Source organism: Schistocerca piceifrons, chromosome 7, assembly GCF_021461385.2.
Source record: "Schistocerca piceifrons isolate TAMUIC-IGC-003096 chromosome 7, iqSchPice1.1, whole genome shotgun sequence".
NCBI classification, from domain to species: Eukaryota; Metazoa; Arthropoda; class Insecta; order Orthoptera; family Acrididae; genus Schistocerca; species Schistocerca piceifrons.
The window spans coordinates 114,033,698-114,055,050 of NC_060144.1; the positions used below are offsets into that span (position 1 = coordinate 114,033,698).

The 21,353-nt window shown below is 44.6% G+C and overlaps 1 protein-coding gene, 1 non-coding gene and 1 pseudogene across 2 annotated transcripts in view; 1 reads left to right on the forward strand and 2 right to left on the reverse strand.

Moving 5' to 3' along the window:
• The window catches only part of LOC124804668 (semaphorin-2A-like), a 1,059,692-nt gene that overhangs the window by 775,209 nt on the left and 263,130 nt on the right, over positions 1-21,353 (reverse strand). The window lies entirely within an intron of this gene.
• LOC124709431 lies at positions 1,752-1,858 on the forward strand. The gene has a single exon (XR_007005403.1). It is a non-coding gene; the product is annotated as a U6 spliceosomal RNA (small nuclear RNA).
• On the reverse strand, positions 13,402-13,519 carry LOC124709398 (annotated as a pseudogene).

A 21,353-nucleotide genomic window follows, 5' to 3' on the forward strand; every position in this document is an offset into this window, starting at 1 on the left:
AATGATCACACGCACGGCACAGCGGACACACCAGGAACCGCGGTGTTGGCCGTCGAATGGCGCTAGCTGCGCAGCATTTGTGCACCGCCGCCGTCAGTGTCAGCCAGTTTGCCGTGGCATACGGAGCTCCATTGCAGTCTTTAACACTGGTAGCATGCCGCGACAGCGTGGACGTGAACCGTATGTGCAGTTGACGGACTTTGAGCGAGGGGGTATAGTGGGCATGCGGGAGGCCGGGTGGACGTACCGCCGAATTGCTCAACACGTGGGGCGTGAGGTCTCCACAGTACATCGATGTTGTCGCCAGTGGTCGGCGGAAGGTGCACGTGCCCGTCGACCTGGGACCGGACCACAGCGACGCACGGATGCACGCCAAGACCGTAGGATCCTACGCAGTGCCGTAGGGGACCGCACCGCCACTTCCCAGCAAATTAGGGACGCTGTTGCTCCTGGGGTATCGGCGAGGACCATTCGCAACCGTCTCCATGAAGCTGGGCTACGGTCCCGCACACCGTTAGGCCGTCTTCCGCTCACGCCCCAACATCGTGCAGCCCGCCTCCAGTGGTGTCGCGACAGGCGTGAATGGAGGGACGAATGGAGACGTGTCGTCTTCAGCGATGAGAGTCGCTTCTGACTTGGTGCCAATGATGGTCGTATGCGTGTTTGGCGCCGTGCAGGTGAGCGCCACAATCAGGACTGCATACGACCGAGGCACACAGGGCCAACACCCGGCATCATGGTGTGGGGAGCGATCTCCTACACTGGCCGTACACCACTGGTGATCGTCGAGGGGACACTGAATAGTGCACGGTACATCCAAACCGTCATCGAACCCATCGTTCTACCATTCCTAGACCGGCAAGGGAACTTGCTGTTCCAACAGGACAATGCACGTCCGCATGTCTCCCGTGCCACCCAACGTGCTCTAGAAGGTGTAAGTCAACTACCCTGGCCAGCAAGATCTCCGGATCTGTCCCCCATTGAGCATGTTTGGGACTGGATGAAGCGTCGTCTCACGCGGTCTGCACGTCCAGCACGAACGCTGGTCCAACTGAGGCGCCAGGTGGAAATGGCATGGCAAGCCGTTCCACAGGACTACATCCAGCATCTCTACGATCGTCTCCATGGGAGAATAGCAGCCTGCATTGCTGCGAAAGGTGGATATACACTGTACTAGTGCCGACATTGTGCATGCTCTGTTGCCTGTGTCTATATGCCTGTGGTTCTGTCAGTGTGATCATGTGATGTATCTGACCCCAGGAATGTGTCAATAAAGTTTCTCCTTCCTGGGACAATGAATTCACGGTGTTCTTATTTCAATTTCCAGGAGTGTAGAATACATATAAGAAATGTATTTGGAGCTGGGATTGTGGACAATCATCAGCAGTGTAATGGAATGACGACAATGAATATTTGTGGCTGACCGGAACTCGAACCCTGATTTCCCGCTTAGGGCGAGAGGTCTCATTACCCTTTGGCTATACGAGCAAGACTCATGACTACACCCAAACTTCCGTATGTTGTCAACCATGTGTCTTCAACCTGTACTCTTATATCCATCATGCATAATCCCGTACAGGGAAGATAATTTACTTGAAAGTCGCTCACCAGGTGTCTGCAGTACGGAAAATATTGCCCTTGTTCGGGAAATATATATATAATGGATGTATGAGTACACGATGTAGACACATGGTTGACGAATATGAAAGGTTGGGTCTGGCCGTGGGTCACGCACGGATAGCCAAATGGTCGTACTGGCTTCTCCAGTACGTATACTGAAATTGGAACGTTAGAGAGAAGATTAGCGTAGCCTCTGGGCAAGAATGACACGCAAAATTGTGAAGTGTCTCACACGTTTTGCCGGTACGGTAGCTCAGCGTGTTCGATCAGAGGTCTGGCTGCCCTCTGTAATAATAATAATAATAATAATAACCGAGTAAAGTATTTAACGGTCAACTAGAACAGGTGTCGCATTGAACTTCCTGGCAGATTAAAACTGTGTGCGTGATGTGACGAGCCAGTTGCTCGGCCACCATTGACCAGACATTTTCAATTGGTGAGAGATCTGGAGAATGTGCTGGCCAGGGCAGCAGTTGAACATTTTCTGTATCCAGAAAGGCCCGTAAAGGACCTGCAACATGCGGTCATGCATTATCCTGCTGAAATGTAGGATTTCGCATGCATCGAATGAAGGGTAGAGCTACGGGTCGTAACACATCTGAAATGTAACGTCCACTGTTCAAAGTGCCGTCAATACGAACAAGAGGTGACCGGGACGTGTAACCAATGGCACCCCATACCATCACGCCGGGTGATACGCCAGTATGGCGATGACGAATACACGCTTCAAATGTGCGTTCGCCGCGATGTCGCCAAACACGGATACGACCATCATGATGCTGTAAACAGAACCTGGATTCATCCGAAAAAATGACGTTTTGCCATTCGTGCAACCAGGTTCGTCGTTGAGTACACCATCGCAGGCGCTCCTGTCTGTGATGCAGCGTCAAGGGTAACCGCAGCCATGGCCTCCGAGCTGATAGTCCATGCTGCTGCAAACGTAGTCGAACTGTTCGTGCAGATGGTTGTTGTCTTGAAAACGTCTCCATTTGTTGACTCAGGGATCGAGACGTGGCTGCACGATCCGTTACAGCCATGCGGATGCCTGTCATCTCGACTGCTAGTGATACGAGGCCGTTGGGGATCCAGCACGGCGTTCCGTATTACCCTCCTGAACCCACCGATTCCATATTCTGCTAACAGTCATTGGATCTCGACCAACGCGAGCAGCAATGTCACGATACTACAAACCGCAATCGCGATAGGCTACAATCCGACCTTTATCAAAGTCGGAAACGTGATGGTACGTATTTCTCCTCCTTACACGAGGCATCACAACAACGTTTCACCAGGCAACGCCGGTCAACTGCTGTTTGTGTGTGAGAAATCAGTTGGAAACTGTCAGCACGTTCTAGGTGTCGCCACCGGGTGCAACCTTGTGTGAATGCTGTGAAAAGCTAATCATTTGCATATCACAGCATGTTCTTCCTGTCGGTTAAATTTCGCGTCTGTAGCACGTTATCTTCGTGGTGTAGCAATTTAAATGGCCAGTAGTGTAAATCCATCTTAGTGATGCGATTTTTTTCCATCTATGTAGATGTCTCAGAGAACCAGTTTTAATAGTTCTGCATATTTACCTGTACCAATAAAATTTTAATTTCGCTTCGTCAACACCGGCAGGTCCGCCCCCGGTAGCTGAGTGATCAGCGCTACAGAATGTCATTCTTAAGGGGCCGGGTTCCATTCCCCGCTGGGTCGGAGATTTTTTTTACGCTCAGAGACTCGGTGTTGTGTTGTCCTAATCATCATCATTTCATCCTCATCGACGCGCAAGTCGCCGAAGTGGCGTCAAATCGAAAGACCTGCACCAGGCGAACGGTCTACCCGACGGGAAGGCACAGTCACACGACATTTACATTTTTACTACTGACAGGAAATAATTATTAAATATTCTGCATCACTCTGGTCAGTCATTAACGATTTCATTCTCAATCAGGAGAGGTGTAATATCTTCAGCACGCACATACTGACCTGACTGACAGCTGACCATACAGTTTTAATTACGTTCTGAGAGATTTCTATTCTCTAAGCGTAATGCTTTTTTTAGTCTGTACGATTACAATCTTCACCACTTTGTTGTATTGTCTACAATTAAATTCTGTAGCACAGCTCTGACTGTCCTACACGTTATGATACAGCTCCTGATTCCTTCTACATGATATTTTAATTCCATTAGTTATGCAGACTGGTTGCTTATTTTTACTGAATGTCTGTCTGCAGCTTCATAATACGAAAGAGTTATAGGAACTGACAGTGTTCTAAAGAAACGTGTTCTATCACTATCTATATAGCAGTGTCTGTGTTATTCCGAATCACGATGTAATGTTTCTTGGGACAAGCATGCAACGACTACAGCCGTCATGAAATACAACAGTCACCTGTATAATGGAAGGACGACAGTGAAAATTTGTGCCGGACCGGAACTCGAAGTCGTATTTCCCACTATTTCACTAACACTTTCTCTCTTTCTCTTTCTCTCTCTCTCTCTCTCTCTCTCTCTCTCTCTCTCTCACACACACACACACACACACACACACACACACACACACACACACACACAGAAAATCGTTTCCCAGGTTGGCAACACTCACAACGTGAGCGAAAACAAACTAACAGACATAAACACTGTGACAGTGCGGAATAAAAACCAACTTAATAAAGTGAACTGTAAATAGGGCAGCGCAGGAAATACTACCGAGTGCAGATGTGAAATAAAGCCTTTCGACACCAACCGCTGCTAGCAAGGAGGGAAGGAGCAGAATACGTAAAGAAACACCGTAACTAACTTGCAGAGCTGCTTTGTAAAGAATACGCTGTTGTTAACCTAAAACAATCAAAAATGTACAAACGGATGTATCCAATTTACGGAATGCTTCATAAATAGAAACGAAACGCGTCTGGTGTAATTCTTTTTAATTAGGTTGTAGTCAGCTGGAGACGGATAACCTATAGTAACAAATGTTAACAGCTGCTGCGGGAGATGGCACGCAAACAAACGTATTATGTTTACATTTTTATTTATATAGCTCATGTTTCGAGAGACCATTTGAACCACTTGGTATGGAACCAGTCAGCACACAAAACAAAAGAATTAAAACACGATAAAATTCTGAAAGAGTACATCAGTACATAGTTCCGAAATACTGCAAGACATTGCTGTTCAGAACAGATGGAGTGCGTCACAAGGAAACCTTTCATTAAGTTTTGGAGATACAGCACCATTTTCAAGGACTACAATTACGCATTTCGCGCAACATTTGTTTGAGGTAATAAGCTGCTAATAAATAAGCGATTCAGTTGTTAGCTTTACGAGAAAAGCCTCTGAGACGAGATTAATGAGCAAGTGAAGTATTGTTAGTTTTTGCTTTCGTTTGGCCAAGAACAACTCGTCCTTTTCACCAGTGAAAACGTTGACATTACACTTACACTTCAAATAATTTATTAGTTTGTGGCTGTACTTAATTATTCAAATGCCAGACTTTAGTTATAATTCAAGGATGTATTATAGAACCAAATATTTGCCTGTGAAGTCAGTCCCTCCTCCTGGTCCACTCCCCTGTGGCCAATGGCGGCACCTGCATCTACGTCTACATCTACATACACACTCCACGAACCACCGTACGGCGCGTGGCTGAGGATACCCTGTACTACTTACTACTGCTTGTCATTTCCTTTTTCTGTTCCACTGACAAATAGTGTGAGGGGAATACGACAGTCTATATGCCCCCGTATGGGCCCTAATCTCTCCTGTCTTATCTTCGTGGTCCTTACGCGAAATGTTTGTTGACGGCAGTAGAATCGTTCTGCAGTCAGTTTAGATGCCGGTTCTCTAAATTTTATCTGTAGTGTTTTTCGAAAATAACGTTGTCTTCCCTCCAGAGACTCCCATTTAAGTTCTCGGAGCATCTAAATAATACCTGGGTGTTGTTCGCATCTTAAACTTAACTCCTCCCGAACAGGCCATGAAGGCCCAACGTTACCGAACGGCCGCCGTGTCATCCTCAGCCCATAGGCGTCACTGGATGCGGATATGGAGGGGCATGTGGTCAACACGGTGTCCGGACATTTGCCACACCGGACATTTGCCACGCCGGACATTTGCCACGATTTTACCTACTCCGAAGAGTCGGGTCTCTTGCCGCCTCCTGCTCCTCCTCCTCCTCGCCCGCCGCCCAACCCCTGGAATGCCCGTGGACGGTTACCAAACCCGCACACTGGTCGCAACAAAAGTCCTTACACTCAGTTTGCTTTCGAAGTTCCTAACGTGACCATCAGTATGGAAGTTATTACAACGAACAAGGGCACGCCTTCTGCTCATTACAATGGTTACGCCGAAAAGCGGATCATTGCAAGGGATAGCTGCTTTCGAAGAACGGAGAAGTATTGAACGTATCAGAACATCTCTGTGGACCACCTGACGATGTGGCTCTGGAAATGAGAAAGCGAGAGGAAAGGGCGAAGAGAAGGTCCCAAGAAGAAACTACACAGTTATCGGAGATTTACGCGGATGAAATGGGAAATCTTCATAATAAAGGTTGTGACTTTGTTACAGTGATGCCTAATTCATAATCTATGAAGAGAACCACGCGTCGTCGACGGAGTCAAGCGCGGGGGAACCAACAAGAGCCTACGAACTCTTATGAAATTGATCTTCATGAAGATCTACTAAAAATGGGGGATGGCACTGATTTTCTCCTAGAAGACGATAGATTACAGGAGAGAATAATGATTTTTAGTGGAAGCAAGGGAAAATAAAGTTTAAAAACATGTTCCCATTTTTTTTATGGATGGAACATTTAAGAGCTGCAGCAAGCAGTTCGAACAAATCTACACCATACACGTAGACTTAGGAGGCCCGATTAAAGAAACAAACATTCTTCGTATTGTATTTGAACTGCTCCCAAATAAGAAGAAAGACACATACGTTCGTCTGTTTCGTCTGATAAAACAGGCAGTCCCTGAGTGGTGTCCTAAAGAAGTGAATGTCGATTTTGAGGCACCTGCGATATCGGCCATTCGTCAAGTTTTTCCCACAATTGAAATAAATGGATGCTATTTCCACATGTAGAAGAGTTTATGGAGGAGAATTCAAGTTCTCGGTCTAACTGAGGAGTACCGCCAGAACGAGGATTTAAGACTTCACGTCAGCATGTGTGCAGCGCTGGCATTTGTAAAACAGGAGGACGTAAGCAATGGATGGATTGAGATTCATGCAGAAGCTCCTGATAACGGAATGCTCAATTTTTTGACTACTTTGTGGACAACTGGCTAGACAATGAAGATATCCCAATAGAAATGTGGAACTGCTATGGAAAAAGGCACCGAACGACGAATGCTGTTGACGGGTGGCACATCAAAATAAATAGTATTATTGGAAACCCTCACCCTAGAATCACCTATTTGGTGGAGTGCTTGAAAAAGGAAGCAGAGCTCACAAACTGCATGTAAATGAAATTGAAAATGAATCTTGAAGGTAAGAAGAGGAAGAAGAAGTACTTGAAGCTGAACGACAGGATAGAGAGAATCGTAAAGAATTATGAAGAGACTGGCAACATTAGGCCTTGCTTGAAAGCCATTGCCCATATTCAGAAACTGGACTAAAATACGTTAAAAATAATGTATTAAAAAACTATGAGGACCACTGAGACCTCGCAGATTACTGAGTTAAAATTACTAAAACATTGAAGCAGCATTATCGGCGCTAATATTAAGTTGTAATTGTAAATAGAGTGTACATTAGTTCAGCCTGTTTAGGCTGATTTTAAACACGTCGAAATGGTAAATGGTCATTTATCATTTTGATAGTCCAAAGCCTGTGCAAAGTGAAATGAGAATCAGCCTTTATTGGAAAAATATAAAGAGTGTTTCAAGCCTCACAAAAGTATCCCTAAATAGGTTAACGATGTAACTAGCTAGGTTTACTAGCGCGTAATCAAGAAGCAGTGAATTAACGAAGCCAACATTAAACATCATTCAAATGATCCTCCTGTAACCAGAATTTACAGTTACATTTAATTTTTTTCAATAGCAATTTCCTTTTTAAGTAAGAGCTCCAATTGTTGTCACGTTAAGGTAACTTTTTTCTGCCTTCTAATATTATGGCCATACTATTAAATAATTGTGAGTTCTAAAATTATTTTCTTAAGCTTCAGAGTCGCAACTATCACCTAAAATATCATGCTTTGTTAAACTGATAGTATAAGGTTTGTTAAAGAAAATGGGAACTAAACCTTTGAATTGGACCTAAAATTGACATCCCAAAGCTGATCTGATCCTAAGGTTGACAATTTTGGCATCTCAAATGTTTTTTATTTAAGTCTAGCTGCAAACATTTATAATAGATGTAAATCTATTTAAGTACATTATTATTATTATGTGCGATTGGACCCATACGGATCACGCAAAGCTTTTCCGATTCAATTTTTTAATTCTCCAAACTTCTCTCATTCTTTCCCCATGAATTCTCTTTCTTTCCTCTGTCCATTTTGTCCCCTGTCTCTTGCAAACTTCATTCTCGGGTTGTACTTTCCAACTATTGATTTTTTGCCTGTATACATTTCTGTTTATAACTTCTGAAGAATTTATTTGTGCATTTGGTAGATCTGTTTTGGTTTCTTGTATCCAGGGTATGGTTTTCAATTTTTCAATGTATATTAAAATTTTGTGGGAGAGTCTGGGTGTTGGGAGTCTGTGGATATGACCGTAAAATTTTAGTCTTCTTTTCCGGATGTCTGCGGCGAGGTTAGATAATTTTTCTGTAGTTTTCCGAGACTGTAACCTGTATCCATCTTCCGTTCTTTTTGGGCCAAGAATCTTTCTGATAATTTTGCGTTCCTCTTTCAGGATGCCTTCCAGGTCGCCTTTTCTATGGAGTGTGAGTGTTTCGCTGGCATATAGTGCTTCGGGCTTGATTACTGTATTGTAGTGTCGTATTTTTGAGTGAATGGAGAGACACTTTTTATTGTAGATGTTGTGGGTTTTCCAGTATGCTCTTTTCAGTTTTTGCAGTCGAACTTTTTGTGCAGTTTTCTCTCCCCCTGTGGGTTCTAGGACCTCGCCTAAGTATTTAAAGAATGGAACTCTCTCAATTTGTCCATATTTTGTAGTCAGTTTTTGAGTTTCAAATTTTGAGCAGATGAATTTGGTTTTTTGGAAGGAAATTTGTAGCCCAACTTTTTCGGCGCATTCTTTGAGAATGTCTATCTGTTTAATTGCTGTGGTCTCGTTTTCTGCTAGAATGGCCACGTCATCTGCAAATGCCAAGCATGAAATTTTAATACCATCTTTAGATCTTCCTAGTTGTATAGGCTTCCAGTAATTTTGATTCTTCAGTTCTTTTTCCCATTCTCGGATGACTTTGTCTAAGACAAGGTTGAAGAGGAGTGGAGACAAGCCGTCACCTTGTCTGACGCCGGTTTTGATCAGGAAGGGCTCTGATATTTCACCCAGGAATTTTATCTTAGAAGTTGTGTTTGTGAGCGTTTCTTTGATAAGGTTTAGGGTTTTCGGATCGAGTCCTAGCTCCTCAAGGATAATAAAGAGAGATTGCCTATCAATTGAATCATAAGCCTTTGCGTAATCAACAAAGGAACAAATGATCGGACTGTTTCTGACTGCTTTGTATTTTAGTGTTGTCTTCAAATTGAAAATTTGTTCTGCACAGGATCGGTGAGGACCAAAGCCAGCTTGGTATTCACCAATACTGTGTTCGAGTTGTTCTTGTGTTCGTTGAAGAAGACAAGCTGAGAGGATTTTATAAGTGACTTGGAGAAGGGAGATTCCCCGATAGTTGTTTATATCTGCCATGTCTCCCTTTTTATGCAGCGGATGAATTAGGGCGCATTTCCAATCTTCTGGTAGTTTTTCTGTCTGCCAAATGTCTGTGATGATTTGAGTGAGTTCTTTGAGGGAATTTGGTCCAAGATTTTTAAGTAGTTCTGCAGTGATATTATCTTCTCCGGATGCCTTGTTGTTTTTCAGTCTATGAATATGTCTTTGGATCTCCTCTAGTGTAGGTGGTGGGGATTCTGGATTTGTGCAGATAGCAGTTTCTTGAGGGAATCTTGAAGAAGGTTCAGGGCAATTGAGGAGTCCGGAAACGTATCTTGTGGCTCCTCACAATTTTCCCGATTTGTGAGCGCTAGTTTTCTATCTGGTTTTCTGAAACATAGATTTCGTGAGCCGTATCCATTGATTCTCCCAGCAAAGGTCTTATAGAAGTCTCGTACATTATAGTTACGGAAATTTTCTTCAATAGACTCACACTGTTCCTTGAGGTACTTCCTCTTGACTTGTCTGATTGTTTTTGCCACTTGTCTTCTGGTGTTGTGGAAGTGATCTAGATTTTCTGGGGATTTTTTACTGTTATACTTCAGAAAGGCTTTCTTTCTTTCTTCCAGCGCTTTTTCACATCCAGAGTCCCACCAGGGGTGTTTTGTGTTCTTTTTCAATGGGATCAGTTCTTTTGCCTTCTTTGTAATTTTTGTTCGAAATTTTTCCCAAGAGTCAGCTGGTTCCTTTTCCCACTCCTCCTTCAGATTGGTTTCTTTGATTGTTCGTGTGTCAAATTTCATCATGTGTGTTTTCTTCGGATAGAATTTTTTTGGGGTGAATTTCACTTTAATACGTGTTAAGTAGTGGTCTGAGTCAATGTTCGCCCCTCTGCGGACTTGGACATCATGGATCTCTTTCTGTACGAAATAGGAGATGGCAATGTGGTCAATCTGATATTCGCCGATCTCTTGTATGGGGGACCTCCAGGTCTTTTGTTTTCTAGGTTTTTTTCTCAAAGATGTAGACATTATTTTTAGATTACTTTGTTGGCATAGTTCAATAAATCTCAGTCCGTTTCTGTTGGTGAATCTGTGTGCTGGATATTTTCCTACAGTTTTTTGGTGTTCTTTCTCTCTGCCAATTTGTGCATTGAAATCTCCCATTAAGATTTTGATATCATCCCGGGGAATTTTGGCCATGACATCTTCAAGTTTAGTCTAGAATTTTTCAGTTTGTAGTTGGCGTTTTTTGTTGTCTATGTTTGTGGGTGCATGAACATTTATCAATGTGTATTTCTTGTTGGCGCACTGGATACGCATGGTCATGAAGCGATTATTTATGGAAGAGACCTCTCTAATTGAGCCTAATATATTTCTGTGCACCGCAAATGCCATGCCCAGGAGTGGCGTACCATTGGCAATTCGTTTGTCAGTCTTGCTCTTGAAGATGCGATAGTTTCCACAGTCTATTGTATTTTCATCCGTGAATCTAGTTTCTTGTAACGCTAAGATCTTAATTTTTTGTTGGTCTAGCTCTGTTACTAAGTTGTGTAATTTTCCAGGTTGAATTAGGGTCTGAATGTTAAAGGTACCAATGTACATGGGAACCTTGGGACGAAGTTTGCTTGAGAACTCTGATCGTGATGGCCCGGGTTCCCCAGAATCCGAAAACCCAGTTGTCGTCTGTCGACGAGTGGATTGGTTACCACCTGGGGTAATTCTGTATTTAAGTACATTTAGATATAATCCTTTAAAAATTAAAATTCCTTACTAAATTGTTGGTTATCTTTAAACAGGCCAGTAAAAGCAACTGAAATTAGGCAAGGAGCTACTACTGAAAATTAATTGTTATTGAAGAACATCAGAAACGTATTACACCTACTTTTCGCATACATTAGGGACTTTTTGAAAAGATATTTGATGATTTCCTCTGTCACTGACAGTTCAGGCACCTCTGCAACATCAGTTGTTTGATAGTGTAATTTGATTTGCTTCGCAACACAAGGCATATCTACTTCTATATTATGTTTGCAGCTGTTCTCATTTCGAATTCTGGAGTATTTACTTCGTCTTCTTCGCTGAAGGAATTTCGGAAAACTGCATTTAGTAACTCCACTTCATCAGTAACATTACCGTCGCGCAGTAAAGGTACTTATTGAGCCTTTCCGCTGGTTTACTTAACATAGGACCAGAATCTCTGGATTTTTCGCCACATTTCTAGAGAGACTTTCGTTGTGGAAACTATTAAATGCATCTCGCATTGAAATGCCAACCAAATTTCGAGCCTCGGTAAAACTTCGCCAATATTGGAGATTTTGCGTTCCTCTAAATTGTACGTGCCTTTTTCGTTGCTCCTGCAGCAGCTTTCTGTGGTGTTTTGTGTACCATGGGGGATCAGTTCCGTCTCTTATTAATTTATTCGGTATGAATCTCTCGAGTGCTGTTGATACTATTTCTCTGAACTTAAGCCACATATGGTGTTCACTTACATAGTTTGGAAGGATTGGAGACTGTCTCTTAGAAAGAAGTCAAACCGAATTTTTAGCTGCTTTTATAAATAGGTATATTTAGCGTTTAGTTTTGGTGAATTTCTTTGTTACGGAGTTGAGCCTCGTTACGACTGTGTTCACTAATCCCTGTATCCGTCGTGATGCTCAGGATTATTTGTGGCTAAGAGGTCAAGTGTGTTTCGTAACCATTTATAATTTGAATAGCCTCGTGAACTAATTGTTCAATTTTAAAAAAAGTATTTAGAACAATTACAGAAGTTGTTTTCTACCTACAATAGGGTCTGATAATGTATTTTTGTCAACATACGGAAGGTAGATTGAAGTCAATGTCAACTATAATTGTAGAATAGGGTTCCTATTTGTGATGAGACTCAAGTTTTCATTGATCTGTTCAGCAACTGTTTCATCTGAGACGGGGGGGTCAGTAAAGGGAGCCAGTTATTAATTTATTCCGGTTGTCGAATGTAACCTCTGCCCGTACTAAGTCACAGGATCTATCTGCTTCAATGTCGCTTGTGAGCTGGAATACACATTACATTATTTTTCCTTACGTTGTGCTTCTTGTTTCTGTTGTAGTGCAGATCATTACAATTACGGCTTTCGCTCCAAAACCTAGGATGCTTTCTCTGTGACCCTGTAAATACCAGAGCTGAACAATGTAGAACAACAACGTACGTTACAAGCATAGCACTGTGTATTACTTCATTTGCTTATTTCTTACATTTAAAATTGTACGTCGACTTTAGATGACATGTCAATCATAGATGTTCTTATTTCTATTTAGTGAACGTACGAGTATTTTCAGTCATGTTTTGAACATTGTCCCGCTGCACTTCATTAACTAATGTTTCACCATAAGGGATATCGCATTTTAGAGAGTAAATTAATGTAGAGTATGGCGTTCTTCTTTTCAAACATTCACATACACATTTCTTCTTTCCTTGTCGTGTTTTGGGCATGCAGTTGTAGCAATTAAAGTAGCCCAAATGCAGTGATCAAAAAGAAATGATTAGCGTACATTCGCATTCTCTTTACATCGTTCCTTTCTTTTGCTCCCATGGCGATGGACTGTTTCTATCGCAATCAGTAAGCGTGAAAGGAAGCTACCGTACAGACTGAGGAATCTATATTTATACTGACATAATCGTCGGTATTGCTTACGTTTCCCAAAAGTTATAAATATTTTGATTTCGGAAAAGAAACTCTGTATCTCGCCAAGATGTCGAAGAAGAAGGTCCCTTACGTACTGGTTGTATCGATTAAGATGTGGAGACGGTGGTTTGAAAGCGGACAGAAGTAGAACGAGGAAGGGCGTCCCTTACCTGAGGGATCGCTACCTGGCGTAGGGGCAAGTGTGGCAAATGTCCGGCGTGGCAAATGTCCGGCAATCGGTCAGCACACCGCTCTCCCTGCCGTATGTCAGTTTCCGCGACCGGAGCCGCTACTTCTCAGCCAAGTAGCTCCTCAGTTTGCCTCACAAGGGCTGAGTGAACCCCGCTTGCCAACAGCGCTCGGCAGACAGGATGGTCACCCATCCAAGTGCTAGCCGAGTCCGACAGCGCTTAACTACGGTGATCTGACGGGAACCGGATTTACCACTGAGGCAAGGCCGTTGGCGTTTTTCGAATCTACTGGTAACAAATTTAGCAGTTCGCCTCTGGTCTCTGAATTGCTTCGATGCCATAATTTAATCTGACTTGGTATGGATCCGAAACACTCGAGCACTACACAAAATGGGTCCACTAGAGTTCTATATGCCGTCTCCTTTAACATGAACCACTGTCTCCACAAATTCTCCCAATGAACCGAAGTCGACCATTCGCCAACGCTACCACTGTTCTCACACCTATGTGCATCGTTGTCATGGTGCTCTTAGCCAACTGTGTCGCAGTCTCGGAGCGCTGACGTGTCTGTCCCTCATTCATCAAGCAATTGTAATTTTTATAATTCGACTGCGTGAGTGCCGTCATTTCTTCACTGTTTGTACTTCGAGGACGAAGAAGCGTTATTTCAACGTCATCATACGCTGCTGAGATCCGTAATTAATTTAGTGCTCTGAAGTATCTGCACTATTTGTAAATCATGCTTTCCATTTGAGGCCTGGTTTTTTTTCCTTAGGACCCACAAAATAACATTACCTGACGGTATTGTGGAAAAAAAGAAATACGTTTATTCTGCGTTAATACTGAATTGTGGCACAGGCCCTGGTTTACACACGTGGCGGTAGTCAGAATGTTCGTATTGACAAGCTGGGGCTTGCTAAAGTATCTAGTCAATACTTTTCGCAACACCGAGTCAGTACAAATGCATGTGTGTACGGACAACAAAAGCGCGAGTTGCCTGATAAGGATATAATGTCAAACATATACTCTTAACGTACGAAGTCGCCGACGCATATTCACAGCACCCGAATATTTAATGTAAGTGCGTTGCACATTCTCGATATTTGTAGAATGGTTACAGCAAAACTCCAGTACTCTGCTGCTAGATACAAAAGACATTCATAATAGTAAAATGGTTACCATTCTTTAGGTTCATGCACACACAAATGGTCTAGAGGAGAAATATTTTGGTAGAATTCACACACTTCGTAATGTCAAACTATATTGTGTTAATATTTACCACCATGTTGCAGAATATGCTCTTACATCTTTAATTTATACCGTCAAAGTGTCGTACCTCACCTTTTTTTAACTCTGTTCCTCACTACAGCGTACTACAAAAACTCATGTAACTGGAATAACAACAATAACAATAAATTACTTTCTCATAACAAATACCCACACACTAATCCTTTCTCTACAGAGCATAGACATACACTCCTGGAAATGGAAAAAAGAACACATTGACACCGGTGTGTCGGACCCACCATACTTGCTCCGGACACTGCGAGAGGGCTGTACAAGCAATGATCACACGCACGGCACAGCGGACACACCAGGAACCGCGGTGTTGGCCGTCGAATGGCGCTAGCTGCGCAGCATTTGTGCACCGCCGCCGTCAGTGTCAGCCAGTTTGCCGTGGCATACGGAGCTCCATCGCAGTCTTTAACACTGGTAGCATGCCGCGACAGCGTGGACGTGAACCGAATGTGCAGTTGACAGACTTTGAGCGAGGGCGTATAGTGGGCATGCGGGAGGCCGGGTGGACGTACCGCCGAATTGCTCAACACGTGGGGCGTGAGGTCTCCACAGTACATCGATGTTGTCGCCAGTGGTCGGCGGAAGGTGCACGTGCCCGTCGACCTGGGACCGGACCGCAGCGACGCACGGATGCACGCCAAGACCGTAGGATCCTACGCAGTGCCGTAGGGGACCGCACCGCCACTTCCCAGCAAATTAGGGACACTGTTGCTCCTGGGGTATCGGCGAGGACCATTCGCAACCGTCTCCATGAAGCTGGGCTACGGTCCCGCACACCGTTAGGCCGTCTTCCGCTCACGCCCCAACATCGTGCAGCCCGCCTCCAGTGGTGTCGCGACAGGCGTGAATGGAGGGACGAATGGAGACGTGTCGTCTTCAGCGATGAGAGTCGCTTCTGCCTTGGTGCCAATGATGGTCGTATGCGTGTTTGGCGCCGTGCAGGTGAGCGCCACAATCAGGACTGCATACGACCGAGGCACATAGGGCCAACACCCGGCATCATGGTGTGGGGAGCGATCTCCTACACTGGCCGTACACCACTGGTGATCGTCGAGGGGACACTGAATAGTGTACGGTACATCCAAACCGTCATCGAACCCATCGTTCTACCATTCCTAGACCGGCAAGGGAACTTGCTGTTCCAACAGGACAATGCACGTCCGCACGTATCCCGTGCCACCCAACGTGCTCTAGAAGGTGTAAGTCAACTACCCTGGCCAGAAAGATCTCCGGATCTGTCCCCCATTGAGCATGTTTGGGACTGGATGAAGCGTCGTCTCACGCGGTCTGCACGTCCAGCACGAACGCTGGTCCAACTGAGGCGCCAGGTGGAAATGGCATGGCAAGCCGTTCCACAGGACTACATCCAGCATCTCTACGATCGTCTCCATGGGAGAATAGCAGCCTGCATTGCTGCGAAAGGTGGATATACACTGTACTAGTGCCGACATTGTGCATGCTCTGTTGCCTGTGTCTATGTGCCTGTGGTTCTGTCAGTGTGATCATGTGATGTATCTGACCCCAGGAATGTGTCAATAAAGTTTCCCCTTCCTGGGACAATGAATTCACGGTGTTCTTATTTCAATTTCCAGGAGTGTAGAAAGGAAAACAAGTTGCCTATGAGTAGTGGCACTCTACAGCTATTGGCGCATGGTTGATAAATAATTCAAAATGTTCACATACTTTTTGGTACAGACTATGTTGTGGCATAGCGATAAGCTCATGCTCGCGTGCTGTTCGGTGAGGACCTACACTTAACGTCGGACAGCTAGCTATATTCACTCTACACATCTTTTTTTTTGCAAGAATGGCTTCATTTCACGGCAGGCAGACACACATCTGGATAAAGTGTACAGTCTTGTTTTTTTTTTGCTTTTTTTAATCATATCAATTTCCAGACTTGGAGTCTTACAAATTTAGCATGTTACGTGCATTTCCAGATTTGGCGTTCTGCTAATTTCTCTATTGTACAACCAATACTGACAGTTTTCGGATTTGGTTCCACGTGGCTAACTTTTTGCAGACTATAGTACGACGTCATTAACCCGCCAGGGTATCCGAGAGCGCTACCGCGCTGCTTCCTGGACTCGGGTAGGCGCGCCGACCCCAGATCGAATCCGCCCGGCGGATTAACGACGAGCGCCGGTGTGCTGGCCTGCCTGGATGTGGTTTTTAGGCGGTTTTCCACTTCACGCTAGGTGAATACCGGGCTGGTCCCCTCGTTCCGCCCCAGTTACACGCGTCGCAGACATTTGCAACACGACAGCACTATTTCACGATTTACACTAGATGCAGGCAGTTGGGGTACACTGATTCCGTCCTGGGGGGTACGGGGTGGCGGCAGCAAGGGCATCCGGCCATCCCTAAAACTAACCTTGCCCAATTTGTTGTAACCACGCCGACCCTGCGATCGTTGCGGGACTATGGCGAAAGCGAAAGAAGAAGTACGACGTCATTACTTTATACTGTCAAAGTGTCTTACCTCGCCATATTTTTACTTTGCTGCAGCGCCTTATCCCCTCCCTACAGAGCACAGACCTCGAATGGAGGACAACGGCGAATGATTGATAAATAATTGAGGTACTTTTGAACACTAAACTAACACCGGCATTACACCAGCATTTCACTGTCGCAACATCATGCAGACTCTGCTGTTTCACTGCAGACACTATGTATGCGCCGTCATATCGTTCGGATACTTTTGGGAAAAAAATTGATTTATTCTAACCTACTCTGAAGCGCTAAGCTAGAAGGGAGAGCACTTTACTAGAAAGCAATGGAAGCCCTCTTCATCCCTGAAGTGCAGACAGTGGAGAAGTGATGGCGTCCACACAGTCGAACTGTAAAAGTTGAAATTGCTCGACGGGTGGGCGGTCGACACGAGAAAGCTCCGAGGCTCCGACCGACGCAATTGGTGAAAGCATGATGACGTCAACGCACACACATTGCGCCATTGACGACACGATGATTAGTGCGGGAGGAGGGGAGTGGAGGGGGTGGTCTTCACAGGACAGTTACATGATGATGTCAGCGATTCCGGGAATTCTGAAGCTGATATCAAAGCAATATAAAAAGTACAGCTGCCCGAGCGCTGGAAGCTGACGTTGGAAATTTCGGGAGTGCGAAATTCCTGCCAGAAACCACAGTGATCATGTACTCGTTGCACAATATACCGACCGATTTATCTGTCCTACATGCACTTCAAGAGAAAATCTTTCAATTTTCTCTGGCGATGAAATGTTGTGTGTATAATAATGATTAGTTGAAACGAACCACCTTCAGTCGCAAATCGAGATTTTTGTTTCAATACACGATGCATTACAAGGCCGGGGGCCTTATCTTCAGGTACTTGATAAGTATGCATCACTTTTTGAATTAGATTGTTACTGATCTTGCTAAGAGTACATACGTCCATTAAAAGGTGGCACATTCTGACTGCGATTCTGAAAAATTACTGACTGTTTCCAGCAGTGGTCAAATACGTTTTATGTACGACATGAGTCGACACAGCACGTTTGTAAAGAAAGCCGAAACAAGTTAAAGAAGTACAACGCCTTTACACTTGGATATCCTTTCCCTTGCCTGAATTTTATTTAGAAACGTGCTGCGACACGAAAAGTGTGTAAATGTATGTAAATATGTGTAATCATAACGTGCTTAAAAATGATGTAACCACTGTTGGAAACAGTTTGAAATTTTTGGGTTTTGTCTTAGTTTTATTGTAATCTTTTAATATACCTTTACACTCTTAACACAAGCAGTAGTAACATAAATTTAAAAAAATGATGTAGACTGATCAGCCACCTCAAGATGAGGCCCCAGGGCTCGAAATGCGTCGTGTGTTGAGATAAAAATCAAGATTTGTGACTGAAGTCGGTGCGTTTTCTTTTTTGTGAAAGTAATACAATCAATCACGGCTCCACCACTGACAGCAATGGAAAAAGTTCGCGTAAATGTTCCTTCTTATTGATCATTGCGAAACTTGGAACCACATTCTCTCTTCTTGAGTGGAAAAAGGGGAGAAGCGATTTTATGGTGAAAGTCACAATCTATTAAGCATTAGTTCGAAGCGTTCACTTCTCAGTACGTGGACCTCTGTCGAACTTGACCAAAAGGGTGAAATCGTCGATCTACTTTTATCAGATCTGTGAGACCTCTCGAAGACGTTTTTGTCGGCGGGCTACGTGCGGCAGACTTACTTAACACGTGCTGGGCCACACCTTGGCGGCAGGTATCGGGGTGGGTGCCTCCCTCCGCCCAGATAGGCAGCCGCGGGGGCGGGTGATGTATCGGCGTTTTATGCACAAGGTTAGCGCCGCTCGCGGAGCAACAAAAGTCGCTGTCGCCGGCCTGAGTGATGAGTCGCGCCACGCCTCCCAGGCCCGCTCGCCGCTCTCTGCAGACACCCGTAGCACACTGCGAAGCCGCAGTAGCCACGTTCTGCTCAATGAATTTACATCCGTGTTTTCACCCTAGATAAGTTTTGTTATGTGGGCACTAGGCCGAGGTCCACGGCATATTTCTATGTCCAACGTTCCGCCACCTGATGGTTTAGACCTCATCAGAGGCTATAAACATTAAGATGGTATGAATTTTGATATACTGTCAGTGGAACAGACGTCTGTGGTTTAAAATACAGTGTGTCCATGAAGTCCCTCTATCATTAGAAAAAGACGCTAAACAAATCCGTGGCAAAATGAGCTGCTCTTGAGTGGATCTTCTATTCTGCATCTACACTACTGGCCATTAATATTGCTACACCACGAAGATGACGAGCTACAGACGCGAAATTTAACCAACAGGAAGAAGATGGTGTGATATGCAAACGATTAGCTTTTCAGAGCACTCACACAAGGTTGGCGCCGGTGGCGACACCTACAACGTGCTGACATCAGGAAAGTTTCCAACCGATTTCTCATACACAAACTGCAGTTGACCGGCGTTGCCTGGTGAATCGTTGTTGTGATGCCTCGTGTAAGGAGGAGAAATGCGTACCATCACGTTTCCGACTTTGATAAAGGTCGGATTGTAGCCTATCGCGATTGCGGTTTATCGTATCGCGACATAGCGGCTCGCGTTGCTCGAGATCCAATGTCTGTTAGCAGAATGTGGAATCGGTGGGTTCAGGAGGGTAATACGGAACGCCGTGCTGGATCCCCAACGGCCTCGTATCACTAGCAGTCGAGATGACAGGCACCTTATCGGCATGGCTGTAACGGCTCGTGCAGCCACGTCTCGATCCCTGAGTGAACAGATGGAGACGTTTGCAAGACAACAACCATCTGCACGAACATTTCGACGACGTTTGCAGCAGCATGGACTATCAGCTCGGAGATCGTGGCTGTGGTTACCCTTGACGCTGCATCACAGACAGGAGCGCCTGCGATGGTGTACTCAACGACGAACCTGGGTGCACAAATGGCAAAACGTCACTTTTTTGGATGAATCCAGGTTCTGTTTACAGCATATGATGGTCGCATCCGTGTTTAGCGACATAGAGGTGAACCCACATTGGAAGCGTGTATTCGTCATCGCCATACTGGCGTATCACCCGGCGTGATGGTATGGGGTGCCATTGGTTACACGTCCCGGTCACCTCTTGTTCGCATTGACGGCACTTTGAACAGTGGACGTTACATTTCAGATGTGTTACGACCCGTGGCTCTACCCTTCATTCGATCCCTGGTAAACCCTACATTTCAGTAGGATAAGGCACGACCGCATGTTGCAGGTCCTGTACGGGCTTTTCTTGATACAGAAAATGTTCGACTGCTTCCCTGGCCAGCACATTCTCCAGATCTCTCACCAATTGAAAACGTCTGGTCAATGGTGGCCGAGCAACTGGCTCGTCACAATACGCCAGTCACTGCTCTTGATGAACTGTGGTATCGTGTTGAAGCTGCATGGGCAGCTGTACCTCTACACGCCATCCAAGCTCTGTAACTCAATGCCCAGGGGTATCAAGGCCGTTATTACGGCCAGAGGTGGTTCTTCTGGGTACGGATCTCTCAGGGATTATGCACCCAAATTACGTGAAAATGTAATCACATATCAGTCTAGTATATCATATTTGTCCAATGAATACCCGTTAATCATCTGCATTTCTTCTTGGTGTAGCAATTTTAATGGCTAGTAGTCTGTTACTGGAACGAGATTCTGTAAGCTTACTCGTTTGTGGGTAGACCACACAAAATTGTGTACAATAATGGTATTATAACATTTCCTCGGTGTACGGTGTATGTTACTTTTACTTCTTAAGATATCCGTCACTACGATTACGAGGGCTGTGTTATATTTGCTAGAAACAGTTCAAGCCAATAACAAAGCTGGTGTGGTATTCCTTCCACTCGTATTTTCTTCATTAGGGGACGCCTTCCGAAAGTCTAGAAGCATTACCTCAACCTGGGCACCGGTTCTGCGTCTCGTACATGAACAGAGAGGCAGGTTTTTACAATTATTTACGATTTATTCACGATACCCAGAAAGTAGATACCGGCGACAATGCTGATGCGGCGTTTCTTCGAAAGGCGTTCTATGCAGTCCTATGCATGACCCCTAAGGAAGAAAATACTACTGTACGGAACATCAGACCAGCTTCGTTATCGGATTAAAGACTTTCCAGTAACTATAGCACAACATGTCACTCTTGATAGAGATATCTTCAGACATAAAAGTAGCTTAGGGCGAACTCCAGCAAACAGAGAGAGCTGAGTTTCACATGACCGTTGCATGCGGAATCCATCTTGATTCCTGCAGAGGGTATTTTTGATCTCTAGAAATTTCATAACACGCACGCATGAAATGTTTTC